A 22,711-nucleotide genomic window follows, 5' to 3' on the forward strand; every position below is an offset into this window, starting at 1 on the left:
TTGCAATACTGTAACTCAACTATACTTCAGTTATTAATAAAAAATCAACAGCTTGTATATAACTGTAACTACCAGTTAGAAAACACGAGAAAAATACCAAATACAATTAAATAAACAGCATATAATACCTAGGAATAACCTTTATAAATATGCAGAACTTGTGTGAAGAAATAATTTTTCTGTTGTATCTAATTAGACTTAAAAAACAGGCAGATTATGAAATGATCAAAAATTGTAAAGATGCAAACTCTTCCAAAATATTTCATAGTTTGTACATAATTCCATGCCGATACATCAGATTTTTTTATTTGAAAATTAATTCCAACATTCAGCTGGAAGAATGCTCAGATGATAACTAGCTAAGGTACATTTAAAAAATGGAATAGTGAAGGAGTTAGGGATTATTATATCAGAAATGGAAAATGCTATACAAAATATAATATGGTTCTGCTTCCATAACCAATAGATATTAAAGAAATAGAATGAAGACCCCAGATACCAAAATGTATATACTAATTTAATTAACATAGATCTAATCACATCTCAATATACAATAAAGGGATTACCCAATAAATGATACTGAAGTAACTATTTGAATAGTTAAAAAAGTATATATCTCCTTCATACAACATGTCAAACTGAACTACAGATGGATTACATACTAAATTTAAAAATAAAATTATAAAAGATTATGAAAAATATAGGTGGTTATTTATTAGATATTGAGCCAAACAATTTCTAAACACAGAAGTAGTAGAGTATATCAGAAAGTAGTAATAGATTTGACTGTAGCAATAAACATGAAAAAAATCACATCTGATAGCACAACACTCAGATTAAAACGCAAACACCAAACTAGGAAAATAACGTCCAGAGATGTGGCATAGAAAGGCTCTTTAATAGAAAGTTCATAGTGAAAGTGAAGTTGCTCAGTCATGTCCAACTCTTTGCGACCCCGTGGACTGTCGCCCACCAGGCTCCTCCGTCCATGGGATTCTCCAGGCAAGAATACTGGAGTGGGTTGCCATGAAAGTTCATAAGCAAAATATTAACACCTCGGTGGATAAATGGGCAAAGAACATGGATCAACAAGTTACAAAAGAGTTGTTATACACATCCAATTAACATTCAAAAATTTTAGATGATTAATGCTTATTGTTGCTGAATGGGAGGACCTGAAGACAGTCTCATACACTGCCAGCTGGAATGTAAATGAACAAATACCTTCGGCCACGTCTAAGAAGAAGTATAAACATGTTCATGCCCTTTGATTACATCTACTATCATGCAGAAGCAATTAAGAAAATGGCAAAAGATGAATGCGAAGCATGAGCATTCAACTACGCTTATACACTCCTAAGTACAATATTATATAGTTATTAATTAATCATGTTTTGAAGACTATTTAATGCCACAGGAAGATGCTCCTGGTCAAGTTAACATAAATAAGATACAAAACTGTATCTAGACCACAGTCCTGATTTTATAAAGTAACAATACATAGAGAAAAAACTTGGAAGAAAATGTACTAAAATGTTACGGGGCTTATCTCTGAGCATTCGACTAGGTAACTTTTATTTTCTATGATAAATATCAGGATAAAATTTATTTCTGAAAGAATAAAAACAAACCAATGATTGACAAGAAAAATAAGAAGCCAGGCGTATTGGAAACAGCCTTCTAAGGAAGTGAAGACGACTGTCTTTTGTGTCCTTCTATCGCAAGGAAATGCTGGAGCAAGTGTGTCATAAGCCACCTCCTCTTCTCAAAGGCATCCCAGAAACCATCCTCCGTCAGATCTGGCTAATTCCTCCTCGGGCCGCCTCCCACTGGACTCTGCCAACCTCCATCGTCTTCCCACTCAAAGTCTGGCCACAACAAAACAGTCGCAACACAGGAAGCAGGTCTGGAGGGAGGTCAGCATGCTGAGTGATTACTGAGGGAATGATGTGTGTTTCTGCAGAAATGCAGTCTGCCTCTGCTAAATCATCATTTCATAACACTCTCTACATCGGGAGGACTTTTCACACACAAAAAAACCCACACTCTTAAAAATTCTTGCAAAATCTACTTGCAATGATGATGCCAGAAGTCCATTTCTCCTTCAGCAGCATAATTCACGGAGCTTTACTAAAATCATTGAATTAGTCTCTTAATGAAGGATATTCACCAAATATTTACTGGGTGCCAACTATTGAAAGTGAAAGTGGTTCAGTCGTGTCCGACTCTTTGTGACCCCATGGACTATACAGTCCATGAAGTTCTCCAGGTCAGAATACTGGACTGGGTATAGCCTTTCCCTTCCCCAGGGGATCTTCCCAACCCAGGGATCGAACCCAGGCCTCCTGTATCACAGGCGGATTCTTTACCAGCTGAGCCACTAGGGAAGCCTGGGTACCATCTAGGGTTCTGGGAAATATAATGTGGGTGTGGGTCTGGGGAATAATGGTTCACAGAGATGTCCACACCTTCAGCTTGGAACATGTGAATATATTATATTACACGGCGAAAGGGATTTTAAAGATGTGATTAAGGTAAGGATCTTGAGACAGGGAAGCCCGATATAACCACAGAGGTTGCTCTAAGGGAAAGAGGCAGGAGGATCAGAAGATGTGATGAAAGATGTAGAAGTCAGGTGACTCGGGACCACAAGCCAAGGAATACAGGCAATCGCTAAGAGCTGGAAAGGCAAGGAAACGGATTCTCCCACACAGTAGCCAGAAGGAACAAAACCTGGCTGACCTATTTTGAACTTTTATTTCCAGAACTATAAGATAATAAATTTGTTTTAAGCTACTGAATTGCTGGTAATTTGTTATAACAGCAACAGCCAGTGAACAAGTGATATTCAATGAAAGCTAGAGACTCCACATTGAACATGTATCACCTTATTTTTCTTATTTTTGCCAGAATTTCCCAAACTGTGTTACAGTGAATGCAAGTTCTACAAGCCACTGCACAATTTTAAAGTGTTCTCTAGGCAGATGAATACACTGTGCCACCCTTTTGGAAAGTCACAATGTACTTTAGTATCTTAAAGACTGAATACTCTTCACTATGAATAATCCAAAATTCTCTAAACTTATTTGACCATAGAAACTTTTCAACATCTGTTTATATTAACATTATTAATGGCAGCAAATTGTTTTGCATCCCTGAGCCTTAGGCTATAGGGATGAATCCAGTGATTAAACTACTTCCTGTAACTGAAACAAGTTTAACAAACTGGTAGACTCTATCAATCTCTATGACACTTAAAACATGCTGTATTTTTAGATGTCTTCATAGGTGGGATTTTTACTCACCCATCAGGAAGTTAAGTTCCCAGAGGGTAAGTGTATGTCTTTTACAAACCCATCTTCTGTAGCATCTTTCCACAGGGAGCTCACATTCCAGTTGATGGGACATGCATGTATTCACATGAAAAACAGACATTTTGGGAAGGCAAATAGATTTTTGATATCTAGCTTGATGTAACCCAGAGTATACAGCTACATTCTCCTCCTTCACTGCATGGCCCCCTTCTCCTTCTGATCTTAAAGTCTGAAGTCCGGAAGTGATACTGGACAGGCTGGGACCTGGTACCCTTGGCTGCAGTGCCTGTACTTGGACATACCTCTCCTTGAGCTACAAAATACAAGGAAGCTCTAAGGACTAAAAATAACCGCATGCGTGCACAGTTAGGGCAAATTCTAGACCAAAAGATAAAAACAAAAAACCCAACTGCCACTTCTTAAGAGCCAAAGCAAAAAAACAAAAACAAAAAACAAAAACACGGCATTAGGAGCAAAAGCAGGGTACTGCACATGCCCCTGGAGAAGGCGGTGGCACCCACTCCAGTCCTCTCGCCTGGAAAATCCCATGGAGGGAAGAGCCTGGTGGGCTGCAGTCCATGGGGTCGCTGAGGGTCGGACACGACGGAGGGACTTCACTTTCACTTTTCACCTTCATGCACTGGAGAAGGAAATGGCAACCCACTCCAGTGTTCTTGACTGGAGAATCCCAGGGACGGGAGAGCCTGGTGGACTGCCGTCTATGGGGTCGCACAGAGTCGGACACGACTGACTTAGCAGCAGCAACAGCACAGGCCTCCTGCACACACCACCACAAAGAGGCGGGCAAACCACCTAAGCCACGCCTCCAGCCCAAACCCTGGACCCGCCCCTACCCTCACTCAGTTTAAGGAACCAGCTCACCCGCTTCAGGAGCAAGCAAGGAAATCGAATCCTTGTTTTTGTTCCCTCCTGCTGCAGCAGGGGTCCCTGTGATGCCTTGCCTGAATTTCTTGTCTGGCCGCTGATCAGTTTCTATTGACTGGGAAAGGCCAAGAACCTTCAATATCAATATTCAAGTATCAATATTTCATTGATTTATCAATTATCGTAGTAGTACAGTTGGCTGTTTGGGATCATCACCACATCAAGTAATAATATTGTTAGGGTATTAATTACTCCTCTATTTTCCAAAAGGGACTAAGCAATAGTTCAATATACACTACATTCTCTCTGGTGGTCGCTAAGTCGTGTCCAACTCTTGCAACCCCATGGGCTGTAGCCCACCAGGCTCCTCTGTCCATGGGATTCTCCGGGCAAGAATACTGTTGTGGGTTGCCAGTCCAGCTGCCAATGACTGACCCTCTTGTTCTCCCTTCAAAGTATTTTTTGCAGCTTTCCAGTCTCCCATCATTATAGGGAACACACTTATGCAAATACAGACTCTGTATTTTTTTTAATAAGAAATCAAGTAATTTTAAAACAAAATTAGACGAAAACTTTTCAGCAATGTATATTTTAATTACAAAATTAGCAAGTATAGTACCCCATTTCCAACTAATTTTCAACTCAAATCAATGACATTTCAAAGAACTATTTATTTTTAAACTCAAGTAGGAAAAGCTCTGAAACATTTAATAAATGTTATAATAAACTAGCATGAGAAAAATCTACATCAGGGCTTTTTATGTATTGTTGAGTATTCTATGCAATCTACCAGCCTGTAACAACTAGGTTTAGCCGTAAGAAAAAAGTTAATTACTGAACTTAATTTCAACAACACAGGTCTAAGTGAAGCTGCAATAAACCTAGGGAGAGAGCTTTCTCATGCCATGCCCTTCTTCGCAGTAATAAGGTATGATCCCAGAGGGAGTATGCTTTGTTTTATCTTGTCCTGTTAATATATTAATTCCAAGTTCACTTTTCAGCTGTTATGACACAAGGATATCTTTACTTCTTCTGATTTATTTCTACTTATCCTGTGTATAATCAGTGATGCGAGGACCCTCCTCTCAGGGTGAACCACGGTGGTCACCCCAATGTGAATTTAAAGTCCTAGACACCACACATCTAAGGACCGAGTGCTCTGTGACAATCTAGAAGGGTGGAATGGGGAGGGAGATGGGAGGGAGGGGACATGGGTGTACCCACGGCTGATTCTCACTGATGTATGACAGAAAGCCACAAAATACTGTAAAGCAATTATCCTTCATTAAAAAAATAAATTAAGAAAAATAAAAGGAGTGGGTGGGGGCTAGATGATGAGTCACCAACGAAAGTCAAGAATCTGATCACTTCTGTGCTTAGAATCTGTCAGGAGTCAGTGCTCTGCAAACAGGAGATGTGGAAAGAAGGATTCACATTCAGTGGTCACCTACTGGTATCACAAGATTTTGAACGATAAAAACACAAGTAGTTGCTTCTTGGTGCCCAACAAGATAGCTACAGGTTTTAAGGAATGAGTATATTTGCCATCAAAATTACTTCATTCAAAGACAAATACCACAGAATATTACTTATACGTGAAGTTTATTGATATCATACAAATGGACTTATTTACAGAATAGAAACAGACTCACAGACAGAGAACACAGATTAATGGTTATCAAAGGGGAATGGACAGGGTATCAGTTAGGGGTTTGGGATTAATATCACCACACTACCGTATACAAAATAGATCACCAATAAAGGTCCTACTGTACAGCACAGGAAACTATTCAATATCTGATAATAACCTATAATGGAGAAGAGCGTGAAATACACACACACACACACACACACACGTGTGTATATATACATATATGTGTATAACTGAATTGTGTTGCTGTACACCAGAAACTAACACACCACTGTAAATTAACTGTGTGTGTGTGTGTTACTCGCTCAGTCATGTCTGACTCTTTGTGACCCCACGAACTACAGTCCGCCAGGCTCCTTTATCCATCGGATTCTCCAGGCAAGGATACTGGAGTAGGTTGCCATTCCCTTCTCCAGGGGATCTTCCTGACCCAGGGATCGAACCCAGGTCTCCTGCGCTGCAAGCAGATTCTTTACCGTTTGAGCCACCAGGGAAGCCCAAATTAACTATATTTCAATTAAAATTTTTAAAAAATTAAAAAAAAATATGACAATGCACTTAACGAGTCCTGAATACATACCATTTTATGATTCCCTGACTCTTCTTCAATAGGAAGTAACTAATATCCAGATTTGGGCATTTAAAAATTCCATATTTTAGTATTTAATTTTATATTTAAACTTTATAAAAATTGAATTTTTGCCATAACCTTCTCACTTAAGTTCTCATCGAAATTATTTTAAAGATTAATTTTATATTGTATCATTCTCCATATCAATTCGACGGCATTTAAAAGAACAAATGAAAACAGGACTACTTCATTTAGTAAGCAACTCCTGAGGGCCTTCTAGGCCCCAGTCACAGAGGCCCAGGGAAAGCGCGCCGGCCCGCTTGCTGGGTGCGCTTCACCACCGAGCACAGCATCAGCTTGAGGCGTCTGAAGCCAGTAAATCACTCAGAACACACAAACAGGACCACGGATGCACCAGTCAAGTTTCCTTCAGTGAAAAGAAACAGAACCTCGATGTTCAAATGCTAATGAGAAGACGAGCTTTAACCGGAGGGTCCTCGGCGACCGAAATCCCTGAGGAAGGGCGGCAGGAGCCGGGAGCTCCGTGCTGCCCCGATGCCCGCAGGGTCTCCCATTACCCGCTCTGCTCGGCCGCGTCTCCGTCTCTCTCCCTCCGCAGCGGCAAAGTTTCCCATCAACGCGGCCAGTCACAGCGAGGCCCCACCAGCCCCAGCAGAGTCCCACCCGGTCGTCACTCCCCACGCAAGCAGAAGGAGCCGGTGTCCAAACACGCACCGTAACTGCGCTTGTCCCACAGTGCTTGACCCTCTCTCATGCTGAACTCCTGAGTTCAATCGAACAAGTGCTCATACCTTTTGTGAAGCTGCCTTGATTTCTGTTGGACAGCTTTTCTTTCTTAGTGATATAAAGGCATTTAATAACATACAGCGATTGAAACCATGTAAACCTACTTTGGCCACCTGATGCGAAGAGCTGACTCATTTGAAAAGACCCTGATGCTGGGGAACGTTGAAAGCGGGAGGAGAAGGGGACGACAGAGGATGAGATGGTTGGAAGGCATCACCAACTCGATGGACAAGAGTTTGAGTAAGTTCGGGGAGTTGGTGATGGACAGAGAGGCCTGGCGTGCTGCAGTCCATGGGGTCACAGAGAGTCAGACACGACTGAGAGACTGAACTGAACTGAAATAGAAATATGTGCAAGCAAACAAGACTAGAGGGAAGACTCTAAAATTCTAATTTATATTTAAGAGATGGAATTTTTCTAGGCTTTCTATGGTGCCTTTTCAAGTGTTTTGTAATATGATTATTTTAATAATGAAAACATTTTATTTGTATGTTTTAAAATGATTTTATATTTTTGTAAATGCCTAAAATGTGTCTAATTCTGAAATGTGACTAATGTAATCTACATTTTGGTGATTAAAAATAGCAATTTTTTAAACAAAATCTTTTCTCCCTGAAAGATATGAAATGTATCTTGTCCTATTTATAATAAAATAGAAAATTACTATTAATTGTGAATGTCTTAGGACCTTGAGGATTTAAGGAAAATCAAGTTAATAGTTTCATAATCTAACTTCAGTGATCAAAGGGCTATAACCTAATAACGACAAAAAACAAGACCTGCGCATGTGAAATAGTCAGCATAAACGCATATAGCATTTAACTGTATGCTTAAAAATGGTTAAGATGGGGGAAAAAAGTTTCCCTTAGCAAAACTGTTATTGATTAACTCTGAGCAAGGCAATAAAAACTTCCAAAGAGATTAGACAATGAAATTTACAATGTTAAGAATATTAATGATCACCTTGGATAACCATGTGAGCAATTTTCCAGAGACAACTGTTACCAATTAGAAAAACTAAAATACACAGATAAGCAGGTCTTTCTCTGGCTTGTTCCATCAAAAAGCAGCCTTTAGAGATGGATCTTTATTGAAACAGACTTGGTTACCTCCCATTTTGCCAGGGCCACCAGCTGGAGGTTCATTTCTTAGGCTGAGACACACTCTACAAAGTACCTGCCATGAGATTACCACACAAAACAAAGTCTGAGAGTCTCAGTCTCTGAATATTTTCAACAGATTCAGGTTGTTTGACAACATATGTATTTGGATGGTCAAGAGTTTGCAAGTCCTACAGGGCAGTGGACCCCAACACCAGGGACCAGCTTCACGGAAGACAAATTTTCCATGGACTGGGAAGGAGGGGATGGTTTCGGATGATTCGGATAATACGTTTATTGTGCACTTTATTTCTGTTATTATTATGTCAGCTCCACCGCAAATCATCAGGCATTAGATCTCAGAGGTTGGGGATCCCTGCTTGAGGGAACAGATTGGTGGTTGCCAAGAGGTGGGGGAGGGGGGATGAAAGACTGAGAGTCTGGGATGAGCAGAGGCAAACTGTTATACACAGGATGGAGAGACCACAAGGTTCTAAGGTTGTTAGCAGGAAACCATGTTCAATATTCTCTGATAGACGGTAGTGGAAAAGAACATGAAAAGGAGTGCATTTAGCGTATAGCTGAATCACTGCCGCACAGCCAAAATTAACACATTATAGATTATATAAAAATTAACATTTTTATATATTAACATTATGCTGCTGCTGCTAAGTCGCTTCAGTCGTGTCAGACTCTGTGCGACCCCATAGACGGCAGCCCAGCAGGCTCCCCCGTCCCTGGGATTCTCCAAGCAAGAACACTGGAGTGGGTTGCCATTTCCTTCTCCAATGCATGAAAGTGAAAAGTGAAAGTGAAGTCGCTCAGTCGTGTCTGACTCTTAGCGACCCCATGGACTGTAGCCCACCAGGCTCCTCCATCCATGGGATTTTCCAGGCAAGAGTACTGGAGTGGGGTGCCGTTTCCTTCTCCAATGCATGCATGCATGCTAAGTTGCTTCAGTTGTGTCTGACTCTGTGCGACCCCATGGACAGCAGCCCACCAGGCTCGTCTGTCCATGGAATTCTCCAGGCCAGAATACTGGCGATATTAACATTATAGATTATATAAAAATTAATTATATAGAGATTATATAAAAATCAACACTATACTTCAATTTTTTAAAAATTTCTTAAACACACACACACACACAACTGTGAGCAATTCCTGGGTACAGAATCTAGATTCAGATACAGGAAGGTCTTTTCAGAGAAGACAAGACCTGGGCTGGCTCTGGAGGAGGGGAGACTACAGGCTGGCGGGTGACAGAGAAGGGCCACGTGCCACCAGTTAAAAATAAATGACAGAGGAGCCCACACAAAGGCCAGGGAGGGACGAGTGTGGAGAACGGCAAACCAACCAGCCAAATTAAGGTCAAGGACACGCGTAAGGCACGAGGAAGTAAGGGCCGAAAGGCTTGAGTCTGAAGGCCTGGGTCCAATTCTGAATTTAATACCAGCAGTGGGCAGGTACCCAGTCAGTTAGTGAGGACAGAGCGGTGGCTGCAAAGATGGTCAACGAAAAGTAAAGGAAGGATAAAGAGAAACCTCAAGTTCTTTAGAAATGAGGGTTTCCTATTCCCGGACGCAAGTTGCTTACGGACGTGTGTCAGCAGCAGCGTGGTGAACGCTGTCTATACCAGGTATGATGAATTCTCCTGACTCTAAAACTGCTCCCAAAGGTTTTAATGGGTTCACATTTGCAGGACCCATTTCTGAAACCAGAGAGGGCCACTCGCATGTTAAAATTCCGCATGCCATACCACTGCCGTTAGCCATTCCCAGACAGGTGACGGCTGATGCACAGAAATGCGCTTGTCACAGGAAATTCCCAGGAGCAAGTAACTAACCCACGCTGGGGGCAGCCGGGAGGAAGCACGGCAGCCCTGCATTTTAGCCCAGCAGGAGAGCAGTCAGATCATTCTCCCTGATTATTAATAGGCCAATGTTTAGTCCAACGGCTCCAATTTGTAGTGGAATGTTTGATGTTTTCTCCTGAAAACTGAATGTCATGTTAAAGCTTTTCTGCATACTATTGTCCACAAATTCTATGACTATTCACATTTGGTTTAGAGAGGTTAAGTGAAGATTTTTCAAAATAGGGTAGCCAGTTTATAGCTTATTATCCTTATCTTTTAGCTAAATAGTATACATATGAGAATACCTAAACCCAAAGGAGGCAATTTACTGGCGTGACTTTGTGTCCAAATGCTAGTTTTAGTAACTACTGTAATAATGGGGCCGGAGAATGGATGCTTTTGAGCTGTGGTTTGGAGAAGACTCTTGAGAGAGTCCCTTGGACTGCAAGGAGATCCAACCAGTCCATTCTAAAGGAAATCTGTCCTGACTATTCATTGGAAGGACTGATATTGAAGCTGAAGCTCCAATACTTTGGCTACCTGATGTGAAGAACTGACTCATTGGAAAAGACCCTGACGCTGGGAAAGGTTGAAGGCGGGAGGAGAAGGGGATGACAGAGGATGAAGTGGTTGGATGGCATCACCGATTCGATAGACATGAGTTTGAGCAAGCTCCAGGAGTTGGTGATGGACAGGGAGGCCTGGCGTGCTGCAGTCCATGGGGTCACAGAGAGTCTGACAGAACTGAGCGCCTGAACTGAACTGAACTGTAATCGTGGGGCAAGAGAGAAGACGTTTAGATGAAAAATAGTAGGTTAAAAAAAGATATTCACTTGGCTTTCAGGTTCTCGGTGGAACTAATAGCTTTGACTTAAAACTAATACTCACAGAGATAGAAGTAAGATAATCTAAGCACTCCAGTGGACATGATAAGACTAAATGAGCAAAGAAAGGAAGGGAGAGAAGAGGAAGGGAGGGAAGAATAAAGGGATGAAATTAGACCCCCCTGAACAAGTATCACAACTCAATTACCTAATATCTATACTTAGACAACTGAAAATCTTGTTTGGGACCATGTACTGTTTATTTATAGTCTGAAAAGTCTTTGCATTAATTGTTGACAAATAAAGACAAGATGCTCAAGAAACAGAGGGACACGGAACTGCACAGTGAGAGAGATCTATCTACACAGAAGCCATATTTACAAGTTAACAGCCCTCACCAAAGCTTAAAGTCCCCACATGTCCTCTGCTTTTGAACTTTCAGCTGTAGGTTCAAGCCTGGAAGATACTTTATTCCCCCCACACGGCATTTCTTCTCCCCCTGTGCATTTGTGTACCTAGCGGACAGCTGTTCCAAAGCATTCTTACACTCTTAAAAGTGTACCCCCAACACATACAGAAGTTTTTCAGTCTCAATCCATGGCAACCCTTGCACTTATTTTCCCTAAAGATGAGTTTCAGAGTTATGTAATAATGAACTTCATCCTTTTGTACAAATTAAACCAGGAGTCATAAAGCAGTAGGTAAATGAAAAACTGGGTTAAGCAAACCAAAAAAAAGAAAATCACACAACTGACCGAATCTATAGCAGGCTCAGCTCTTTTTGAGAGCAAGAGATTAAGGGGCATGCAGTCAACTGGTATGAAGGTCACCAAACAAAATGTTGCAATCTTAAAGTGCCATTGACATGCAGACTGTCCAGTAGCAGCTTGGAACAATCTTCCCCTTTGCTAATTACTGTCTTAGCCCAAATCATTCATACATGACAAGGGTATGCTACATTTACAGTAAAACATTTAAAAAATTAGGAACATTCTTTTCTTTACTTTGAAATAAAAATCCTGAATATAACTTTTTAAAATTATATTCTCATTCCCAGTTTTTTGTTAAAGTGACCCGAAGGCTCAAAACATCCACCACTGGTCTCTGCACGGTAGATATGGGCTTGGACAAATCTGTCTTTTCCTCACTCACTGCCTGCCTGCTGACCATGTTGAAATCACCAAATTGTCTCAGTTGGAAATCTTCTGATTTTCACAGGAAAAAGCTGAAAGCCACAAGCCACCAACGACCACAGGTACCTCGCGCTTTCTAAGTCTGTGTCAGAAGGAAGCATGCGACGCAGGGGACCTCCGCGCGTCTCCCACCTGCGGCTGACCTGCGGACTTCCTGTGGGTAGAGACAGCTCCTTGCAAAGCAAACAGCTCCCCGCTCTGCATGGAAAGGCTCATCTACCTCCTCGGTCCACACTGCAAGCATCAGACTCCCTGAGAGTCACTGAGAGAGTGAATCAGACTCACCTGATAAGCACAGAGCTGACCTTTAAACCCCAGCCTCTAATAGAGCACTCTGTGTTTGCTCAAACATTCTGGGTCAGCAGGGTCTGCGTGTACCGAGGTGGGGCGAACCCAGGAGCCAGGCTGCAGCTCCCACATGGCCCTGACCGAACAGGGCTGGGGGCTGGGCTAGCAGAGGCCCCACACCTGCTATCCCGACTTAGAACATGCTATCTTGCAGAGAGAGAGAGAGAGAGAGAGAGAGATCTTGGGAGTACACAAGTCAGGTGACTGACTCTTAGCCACCAACTTTCGAAGAAAGGAGAAAAAGAGTCCTATGGGCCCAGGAACCAAAGCTTTGTTTTCTTTGCTTTTACCTACTCAAAGTATTATTCCATATTGAGTGGTGGTGGTGGTGGTGGTGGTTGAGTCGCTAAATCGTGTCAACTCTTGTGACCCCATGGACTGTAGCCCCCCAGGCTCCTCTGTCTATGGGGATTCTCTAGGCAAGAACACAGGAGCGGGCTGCCAGTTTCCTTCTACAGGGGATCTTTCTGACCCAGGAATCAAACCCAGGTTTCCTGCATTGCAAGCAGATTCTTTACCAACTGAGCTACGAGGGAAGCTCAGTGGAGTGCTGGAGCTTCAGGCAAAAGGAGAAATCAGGACTACTTCCCCTGGGCTTTATTAAAAATAGATCTTCGTCATCATGGATCTGGGGCATGTGTTTTCATTTTTCAAAATATTGCATTGAAATAATATTTATCCTAATTACTTCATTTTTTTTCTTTTTTTTTTTTTGGTGCCCTCATCGAGGGCGTCATTCACCTCACCCTGTTCCTGGCCAAGCTCTGCCACCACGCTGCTCCCATTTACATCTTAACCTGGAAATGGAAGCAGATTCACGCAAGAAGGTTGTGACGCTTGCAGCTGAGATAAGAGAGGAAGAGCCCAAAGCGTCTCCTGTGTACCAGGTACTATGCGAGGCCTCTTAGGTACATTCTTTGGGTCCTTACCTAAGAGGAAAGTATACTAATCTCCAGCTGAGGAAGTGGAGGCTTTGAGAAGCAGTCTTCCTTTCCACTTTCTTCCCTCTCGGGGACTGGCCCTACCAGGTACCTGATACTGAAGACAGGATCCTGGGAGATGTCTGTCATTCCTCCTCTGTGATTCGCTGAATTCGTCGCCAACACTTGTAACTGTTCATGGTCATCTACATAGTAAGTGGAGGAGTAAACATCAAAAGATGGCCTGTTTGATGACAATCTCCACACCCCTTTCCCCCTATCTGCCACTTCTTCAAGGAAAGTAGTCAGGGTCACTACTCTGTTTCAGTATCTTGGTCCTGGGTGGGCCCGTCCAGGAGAAGGTCAAATTATTTCCAAGTGCTGACTGTTCTACAAATTTACGCATGGCAAGGAGCATGATCTAAAATATAAGCTCTATCTCTGGCCCAGGACACTGCTCTGAGCACCAGATTCCAAATGCCCGATGTTTCCACTTGAGGATTCCAGGCACGTCTGAAACTAAAACATTCAAAACAGGCTTCTTGTCCTGCCTTCCCCTCCAACTCTGCTTCTCTTGGGTTTCCTCCATCTCAGGACCTGGCACCATCCACACCAGGTGGGTACTCAGACCAGAAACCTGGCAACTGCCTTTGACACCACCCGTTGCCAACTTCCCCATTTAAACTGTGACCAACACCTGTCCATTTAAATACCAAAACAATATCCACAACAGCATTTACTAACAACTCTGCATGTACTCTTATGCCTGGAGAGAATAAATAACTCACTCAGTCTTCATAATGACTCTATGAAATGATTCCTATTATAGAGAAGCTTGTTTGCTCATGGTCACACAGCGAGTAAGAAGGGGAACTGGTATTCTAACCAGTTTGACTGGCTTTAGAACTCACACTCTTAACCATGACATCCTGTCTCCAACATAATCTCAAATGCATTCACCTTTTTGGTTTCCCACAGCCCCGTCCACGCCACCGTCATCACTCACTCAGACACCTGCAAATCCCTCTTAAAGGGTCACCGAGATTCCACTTCTACCTCATCTCTACACATCAGTCTTCATGAAGCAGCCAACATGGTCTTTTTCAAGTTTATGTCAGGTCATGTCATTTCCTCTGCTAGAACCCTCAACACCATTTCACTACTTTCTGAATGAAATTCAAATTCCTCAGTGTGGGCTATGACCTCCTCTATGGACTGGCTCTTCCCAGACCTTGCCACTTCCTACCTTTCTATCTGACTGAGCAGCCTTCTTGCACTCCCATGCCCTGGGACGTTCTTTCCTGCAGGGCCTTCTTCCTTCTCTGGCTGGTCTGTCTAACCCTCCATGTATCCTAGCCTACTTCCTTGACCCCTCAGCCTAAGACATCTCCACATTATTCTCTCTCAGCACCCTCTCCTTTTCCTTCACAGCAATCCTAAAATGTATTAACTCTAATTTTACTTGTATTTTTTACCTGTTGATTGCCTGTGAGCTCCAAGAGGTACAATCAAGGTGTTTCATCCACCACTTTACTCCCTGTCCCTTTTTCCAGAGCTATGAATATAAACAGTGTAATTACTCATTCAGAGAATAAATTAATTCTGGGGCAGCTCTTTTAAAGATCTTTAAATATTTTAAAGGTTTCTACACATTAAGGGAAGAAGCCTCTTTAATAAACATCATTGAGTCTCAAAAAGAAAAAATATATGTATGTATGATATCTTTTTTATTTCCTATATGTGAACAAAAATTCTTAAATCAAATATTCAATTTTGGAAAAGGCATAGAAGCAAACAAAAAAGGAAATTTCTAAAGAATTATTTTGTTAAAAGTCTTACAGGATACCTAGGCTTTTAAAAAGTTCTTGTGTTGTCTTCATGACTGTCAATCCCAATAAGATGAGGATCAAACTCCTGACTGTTCTTATTTAATCCCAATACAGAGTGGTGTTCCATAAATATATATTAATGAGAAGTGATGAGCAATTTCAATCACGTATCTTTTGACAACTTATTTCTCTTCATACTTTAGAGGCTGACTTCCCATTGCTGCCAAATCTCTTATCAGCAAACAGCAAACCATTCATTGCATGTGATTTTTCTACTGTTCTGCTGTGTCACAGATGTTCTAGGAATATATACAGATACTTCTTTTCTCTATATAATAAGTAATCATTTGGTTTGCGTTTAAGGCCTGTTCTTTCAGATTTCAATACTTCTAAAAAGAAAATGAATGAATCCAAAAAATTGATTATGAACTATGAGAAAAATTTTGCTAATCATATATCTGATAAGAGATGTGCCTCTAGAATATAAAAAGAATTCAATAATATGAAGACAACACAATTTAAAAATAAGCAAAGAATTTGATGATATTTCTCCAAGATAGATATAAAAATAGCCAATAAACATATGAAAAGATGCTCAACATCCTCAGCCATAATGGAAATGCAAACCTAAAACCACAACAAATATCACTTCATATCCATTAGGATAGTAACAATCCAGGAAAAAGAGGAAAATATTAATTATTGGAGAGGACGTGGAGAAGTTAGAACCCTTATACACTGCTGAGGGGAATGTAAAATGTTGTAGCACTTTGGAAAACTTACCATATGACAAATCAATTTTACTCCTAGCTATACACCTAAGAGTAATGCAAACGTATAAAAACATACAAAAACTTGCACACAAATGTTCATAGCAGCATTTATGCATAATAGCTAAAGATGGAGCAACCCAAACATTCATCAACTGATGAATGCAAAATAAACTATGATATATCCAAGTAATGGGCTTCCCTGGTGGCTCAGCTGTAAAGAATCTGCCTGCAGGAGTCACGGGTTTGATCCCTGGGTTTGGAAGATCCCCTGGAGGAGGGCATGGCAATCCACTCCAGTATTCTTGCCTGGAGAATCCCATGGACAGAGGAGCCTGGCGGGCTACAGTCCAGAGGGTTGCAAAGACTCAGACATGATTGAAACAACTGAGCACAGCACAACACATCTACATAATAGAATATTATTCAGCAGTAAAAAGAAATGAAGTACTGATACATGCTACAGCATGAATAAACCATGAAAACACTGAGCAAAAAAAAAGCCAGCCACAAAAGACCACATATTGTGTGATCCCACAGATATGAAATGTTCACAGGTAAATTCATAGAGACAGAAAGATGATTGGTGGTTGCCTAAGGCTGGAGGCAGAATGAGGCACCAGGGGTAATCAGTACCAGGTTTCTTTTGGAGGAGATACAAATGACCTAAAACGAGACAGTGATGGTTACAGAACTCTGAAGAACTTTAATTCACGTGAAATGAGTGAACTGCATTGGCATGTAAATTACATCTCAATAGAGTTGTTATAAAACTGATGGAATACAGTTTTTATAACACTTTAAAGCTGGACCAGTGTTTGGCATTTACAACAGTAGGTGTGACTTAACTAAAGAGTATAATTTACTTTCAAGCACAGAAGATGAGTTTTAGATGAAATGTTCTCACGAAGAAATTATGGTCTCCCTCGCGTCTCATCGTTCCTAGTTTCCTACCTTTGTCCTTGTTTAGAGACAGACTTGAAACACAGGGCCAGGTTAATAGAATGTTAGAGTGGGAAGCTGAAACTCCAATACTTTGGCTACCTGATGTGAAGAACTGACTCATTGGAAAAGACCCTGATGCTGGGAAAGATTGAAGGTAGGAAGAGAAGGGGATGACAAAGGATGAGATGGTTGGATGGCATCACCGACTCTAAGGACATGAGTTTGAGTAAACTCCAGGAGTTGGTGATGGACAGGGAGGCCTGGCGTGCTGCAGTCCATGGGGTCTCAGAGTCAGATAAGACTTAGCGACTGAACTGAACTGAGAGTGGGACGAGATGAAGAAATGATCATTTTAGGGGAAGGAAGTTAAGCTCCAGAGAGAATAAATACCTTCTCCAAGATCAGAAAGGTAAGAAGAAGGAGAACCAGAGGTTGCCAGGCCAAAGGTTTGTTTTTATTCTGCGGCAGCACCATACAGAATGGAGAGCCGTGAGTGGCATTTTCCAAGGTGGCCCCAGCCCAGAGCTCTACACAGCTGAGTCTCCTGCATGGAAAGGAGATCCCATTCAAAGTCTGAGAAGGACAGGCATGAGGCTTATGCCTTCAGTAAGCACTGCTGAGCTCCCAGCCACGCCCTAGGCACTGTGGGAATAAAGACACACACATTTTTTTTTTTTTTTAAGACAGAAGAAAACTGGGAAATTTAGATCTGGGGTCTCTAAATATGAAGAGTTAGGCTGTCATGACATTGATCTCCTGGGCTGGGCACCTCCATTGATGGTGGTTTAGTTGCTAAGTCTTGGCTGACTCTTGTGACCCTACGGACTGTAGCTCACCAGGGTCCTCTGTCCATGGGATTCTCCACGCCAGAATACTGGAGTGGGTTGTCATTCCCTTCTCCAGGGGATCTTCCTGACCCAGGGGTCAAACCTGGGTCTCCTGCACTGAAGGCAGATTCTTTACCCATTGAGCCACCAGGGAAGCCCAGCCACCTCCATTACCCAGGTCCTAAGTAGAGACAGAAGCAAATGGGGTGTTGAAATTGACTCTGATTCCTCTCTTCGACCTACTTAGCAAACCCGTCTGTTCCCACCTTCCCTTCTTCCCCAGACCCTTGCCTTTGAGACCCTGAGCGATCTCACCCAACGGAGGCCTTCAGAGATACCCTGTGATCTTCTGTACCTGAGAAACGTGCATTCAGAGCTGATTTTGTTTCCCCCGTGTTCCTGAGAGTTGACAACGCAGCATAACTGCAGTTAAATCATTACCTGTGATTCAATTTAAACACTGGTATGAACACAATGCTTTAAAAAAATAATCAAACCAGTCTGTTTAGAAAAGAATTTTTGACCCCCCAAAGTTAATTTTTTACTTCTATATTCCTCTGCTACCTTCCCTTTGCAATATTCCTCTATTTCAGAAAGTCTGAACTGCCTGAGAGAAGACTGGCTCCCTTCCAAGGGGATATTTTATTAACAGGTGGTGAAGAGAAGTGTATCTAAGAGTCAGTGAAATACAGGATTGATTTTCACTCTTCTATTCCTTCTGGCTGACGAGGAGGAATGGCCGTGCTGGGCTGGGGCTGGTTAAGTGGGCTGGGAACTCAGGGATACTGTTTGACATCAATATTACTGCTCTACTCTTTAAAAAAAATTTTTTTAAGCTTTTTTTTAACTGCTTCACTGAATTTCTCTGTAAACTATTATCTTCTCACATAAGTTGGTAAGAAAGTACATGGCCCTTTAGACTCTCAAAACAAGTCATTTAAAAATAAGTCGAAAGAATTTTTGAATTTTATAGGAATGCGTTCATTCCATCTGTCTTGGCTGTCACCAGATAGAAACTGCCTTCAAAGAAAAAGAGGTTCCGACAGACATATACACACTACTATGTATAAAACAGACAATAAGGACCTACTGCAAGGAGATCCAACCAGTCCATTCTGAAGGAGATCAGCCCTGGGATTTCTTTGGAAGGAATGATGCTAGAACTGAAACTCCAGGACTTTGGCCACCTCATGCGAAGAGTTGACTCACTGGAAAAGACTCTGATGCTGGGAGGGATTGGGGACAGGAGGAGAAGGGGACGACAGAGGATGAGCTGGCTGGATGGCATCACTGACTCGATGGACGTGAGTCTCAGTGAACTCCGGGAGTTGGTGATGGACAGGGAGGCCTGGCGTGCTGCGATTCATGGGGTTGCAAAGAGTCGGACATGACTGAGCGACTGAACTGAACTGAACTGCAGAGCACAGGGAACTCTACTCAACACTCTGTATTGGCCAATATGGGAAAAGAATATAAAGAAGAGTGGAGATATGTATAAACTGATTCACTTTGCTGTACACTGAAACTTTGCTGAAACTAACACAACATTGTGAATCAACTATACTCCAATAAAAATTTAAAAAAGTAAAGAAAACAAGTTTTCTCTGCACCTTGTGGGACTGTGAGATAGAGGTTTGTTTTCTTTTCTTTTTTAAATTGGAGTACAGTTGCTTTACAATGTTGTGTTAATTTCTACTGTACAGTAAAGTGAATCAGCTATATGCACACGTATATCCCCTCTCTTTTGGATTTCCTTCCCATTTAGGTCACCACGGAGCACTGAGTCAGGTGCCCTGTGCTAAACAGCAGGTTCTCATTAATCACCTACTTTATACACAGTGTGTGTGTGTCAACCCCAACCTCTGAAATAGTTTTGTACATGGTAGTAATAAAAGCGTTCACCCGCTTTCCTCCTTCAGTAACCAGCCTGTATACACTCCAGGTTCATTTAGCAAGGCTCTTTCAGATTTTGTATTCATTTAGCCATTAGTTAGCATTTATCCTTGGTTGACAGTGAGGGGGCAAAGGTGGTGATTTGCAAAGCTGGTCCTTCTAAAAGTAGTTTTGGGGAAAGAGGATAAAACTAAAAAAATTGTGGGGTTCCAGTTTTTTTAGTGTCACAAATTGGCAAATTTCACCTATCTGTGGGATTGACTAGGCTTTGATGGACTACACACTCTTTGGATAGAAGTGAGGGGGGCAGGGAAGGAATTCCTGGTGGAAAGGAGCTTTCCGGACTCACATCTCTCTAGGCCAGAGGTCGGGCTTCCTGGTGAGGACATCGCTTTCCTTTTTCTTAATTATTTTTATTTTTAATTTAAATGTATATATATTTAAATTTTACAGTGCTGTGGTTTCGGCCACACAAGAGCTCACAGCAGCCATAACTGTACGTGGGTCCCCTCTTTCCCTAGCCCCCTCCACTGCCCTCACCCCAGCCCTCCGGGTCATCACAGACTGGGCATCCTTTTCGATTCAGGCGGCTTTTCACCAGCTGTTCGTCTTACACCCGACAGCGTATACACGTGGACGCTACTTTCTCCATTCATCCTGCTCTCCCCCTCCGCGTGTACAAGTCCACCCTCTCCACCTGCGGAGGACACCACTATGAAAGAAGAGCAGGAACTATCTGGAAGCTCCAAGAACTCTTCAGAGCAGCGATTCACTCACTGCTTCCCTCTTTCACAGCAAAGCTTGGCGGATTTTAACGTATCCCCAGGGCTTCTGGTCAAATGCAGGTCCTGGGCCAGCAGGGCTGGGTGGGGGGCTGAGACTCTGCGTGTTTAACAAGCTCAGAGGGCTGTCGACGGGGCTGGGCCAGGGCCAACATCTGAAGAGTGGGGTTCTAAAGAGATGGAGCAAGATACAAGAAAAGAAAACTCTGTGAGGCTAAGTGACGGCGGTCGTTTTGGGCCGATAATGTATTTGGGGGTCATTTTTCTGTCCCTAAAAGAGGCAGCAGCTGTGTCTGGTTGATGGCTTTGGAGCTCTGGTCAGCTGGTTTCCCAGGCTCCAGACCCTGTAACTTTGACAGAAGGCTGAAATGATGGTCTTTAGTTTACATTCAATTGCTTTGGGGCATTAAAAAAAAAAAAGAACAACTTCCTTCTCCCCAACTGCAATCTTATTAACTCTCAGTGAGTTAAATATTTTCAACTCTTTCAGGCCACTCGGTAGGGTACCAGTTCATGCATTGGCTGCTAATAATTTAGCTCTTGCTTTCAATTTCCTCCATCAAGCCTATTATAAACGGCAAAATTGACTGAGTCAAGAGTCCTCTCTTTCCCTCACACTGCAGTAAATCTCGTATCAGTAGCCTGAAAGAACATCCAACTGATGGCCGAGCCGTGACTTAAGTCTAGGGAGAATCGGACTCACACTGTTCAACAAGAAAAACCCAACTCCGAACCCACAGTAACACAAAGGTGATGTTTAGATAGAGCCTCAGATATCCATGTGGCATGGCCTTTAATCCTCTTTAGAATATACATATTCTAAAGGGAAAAGAATTCTTGCAAGTAATATTTTTCAATTTTTCTTTTTTCTTTCTATTAACTTCTTTTTCTGCCATGCCACACGGCATGTGGGATCTTCGCATGTGTGTGTGCTAAGTTGCTTCAGTCGTGTCTGACTCTTTGCGACCCCACGGACTATAGCCTGTCAGGCTCCTCTATCCATGGGATTCTCCAGGCAAGAATACTGCAATGGGTTGCCATGCCGTCCTCTAGGGGATCTTCCTGACCCAGGGATTGAACCTGCGCCTCTTACCTCTCTTGCATTGGCAGGCCGGGTCTTTACCACTGTGCCACCTGGGGCTTGACAAGCTATTGAATCGTGCCGTCTGCAGTGGAAGTGCAGAGTCCTAACCACTGGACCACCAGGGAAGTCCCTGTACCCAGTTTTTATACAAGTACTTATAATGCAAATAGTAACTGAGAATGTATTTATTTGTATTCTGAGAAGCTCAATATCACATTTTACTTTCAAAATACATTGAAGTCAATAGGGCAGAAGAGTTAAATTTTAGGCTTTCAAGTCTAAGAAATCATTTCCCATACACCAGAGAGCGTCTACCTAACACCCTACCGGCTGTCCCACAACTTTGCTACCACTTCCCTGGAATTTAAACAGATTTCACTTAGCACATTATCTTAGTGGCATTTTAGAATGTATTACATGGTGCACTCTGTCATTTGAAGAGCAAAATATACAAGAAAGTTAAAATGACAGGCTTATCCATCTGTGACTTACCTATCTAAAATTAAGCTGAAGTTACTATTTCTTGTTTTCTTGCACACTAAGAAAATAAATCTACAGGTTTAAAATCCAAAGCTAACATCGTCAGGAGCATCAGAGAGTTCAGAGATGATCAGAAAAATTGCACTAAAAAACAATTTACTCTCAATTATATGCATTAATGTGGGGAGTAGCGATACAGAAAATGTTCAAACCATTGTGTTGGTTTTATAACGCTCATGATTTTCTTTTGCACCAGATTGTTTTTTTTTCATTTTCTTAACAGGTCATACAGACTAATATTTAAATAATTGGCCCCTGTTCCTTTCAGTTCAGTTCAGTCGCTCAGTCGTGTCCGACTCTTTGCGACCCCATGAATCGCAGCACGCCAGGCCTCCCTGTCCATCACCAACTCCCGGAGTTCACCCAGACTCACATCCATCGAGTCAGTGATGCCATCCAGCCATCTCATCCTCTGTTGTCCCCTTCCCCTCCTGCCCCCAATCCCTCCCAGCATCAGAGTCTTTTCCAATGAGTCAACTCTTTGCATGAGGTGGCCAAAGTACTACTGGAGTTTCAGCTTTAGCATCATTCCTTCCAAAGAAATCCCAGGGCTGATCTCCTTCAGAATGGACT

At 42.2% G+C, this 22,711-nt stretch overlaps 1 protein-coding gene across 8 annotated transcripts in view; it reads right to left on the bottom strand.

The window, feature by feature from the left end:
- Positions 1–22,711, bottom strand: part of THRB (thyroid hormone receptor beta) — a 446,263-nt gene that overhangs the window by 385,531 nt on the left and 38,021 nt on the right. Inside the window, exon 1 of one of the 8 annotated variants that reach the window (XM_006074108.4) lies at positions 13,581–16,333. The exons of 5 other annotated variants lie outside the window; for them this stretch is intronic. The gene's annotated coding sequence lies outside the window, so the exon portion shown is untranslated. Of the gene's footprint in view, positions 1–12,332; positions 13,466–13,580; positions 16,334–22,711 lie in introns of those variants that run through there. 2 more of the 8 variants (XM_025273072.3, XM_006074107.4) reach the window with 2 other exon arrangements.

The sequence above is a fragment of the Bubalus bubalis genome, chromosome 1 (assembly GCF_019923935.1).
Source record: "Bubalus bubalis isolate 160015118507 breed Murrah chromosome 1, NDDB_SH_1, whole genome shotgun sequence".
Classification (NCBI taxonomy): domain Eukaryota; kingdom Metazoa; phylum Chordata; class Mammalia; order Artiodactyla; family Bovidae; genus Bubalus; species Bubalus bubalis.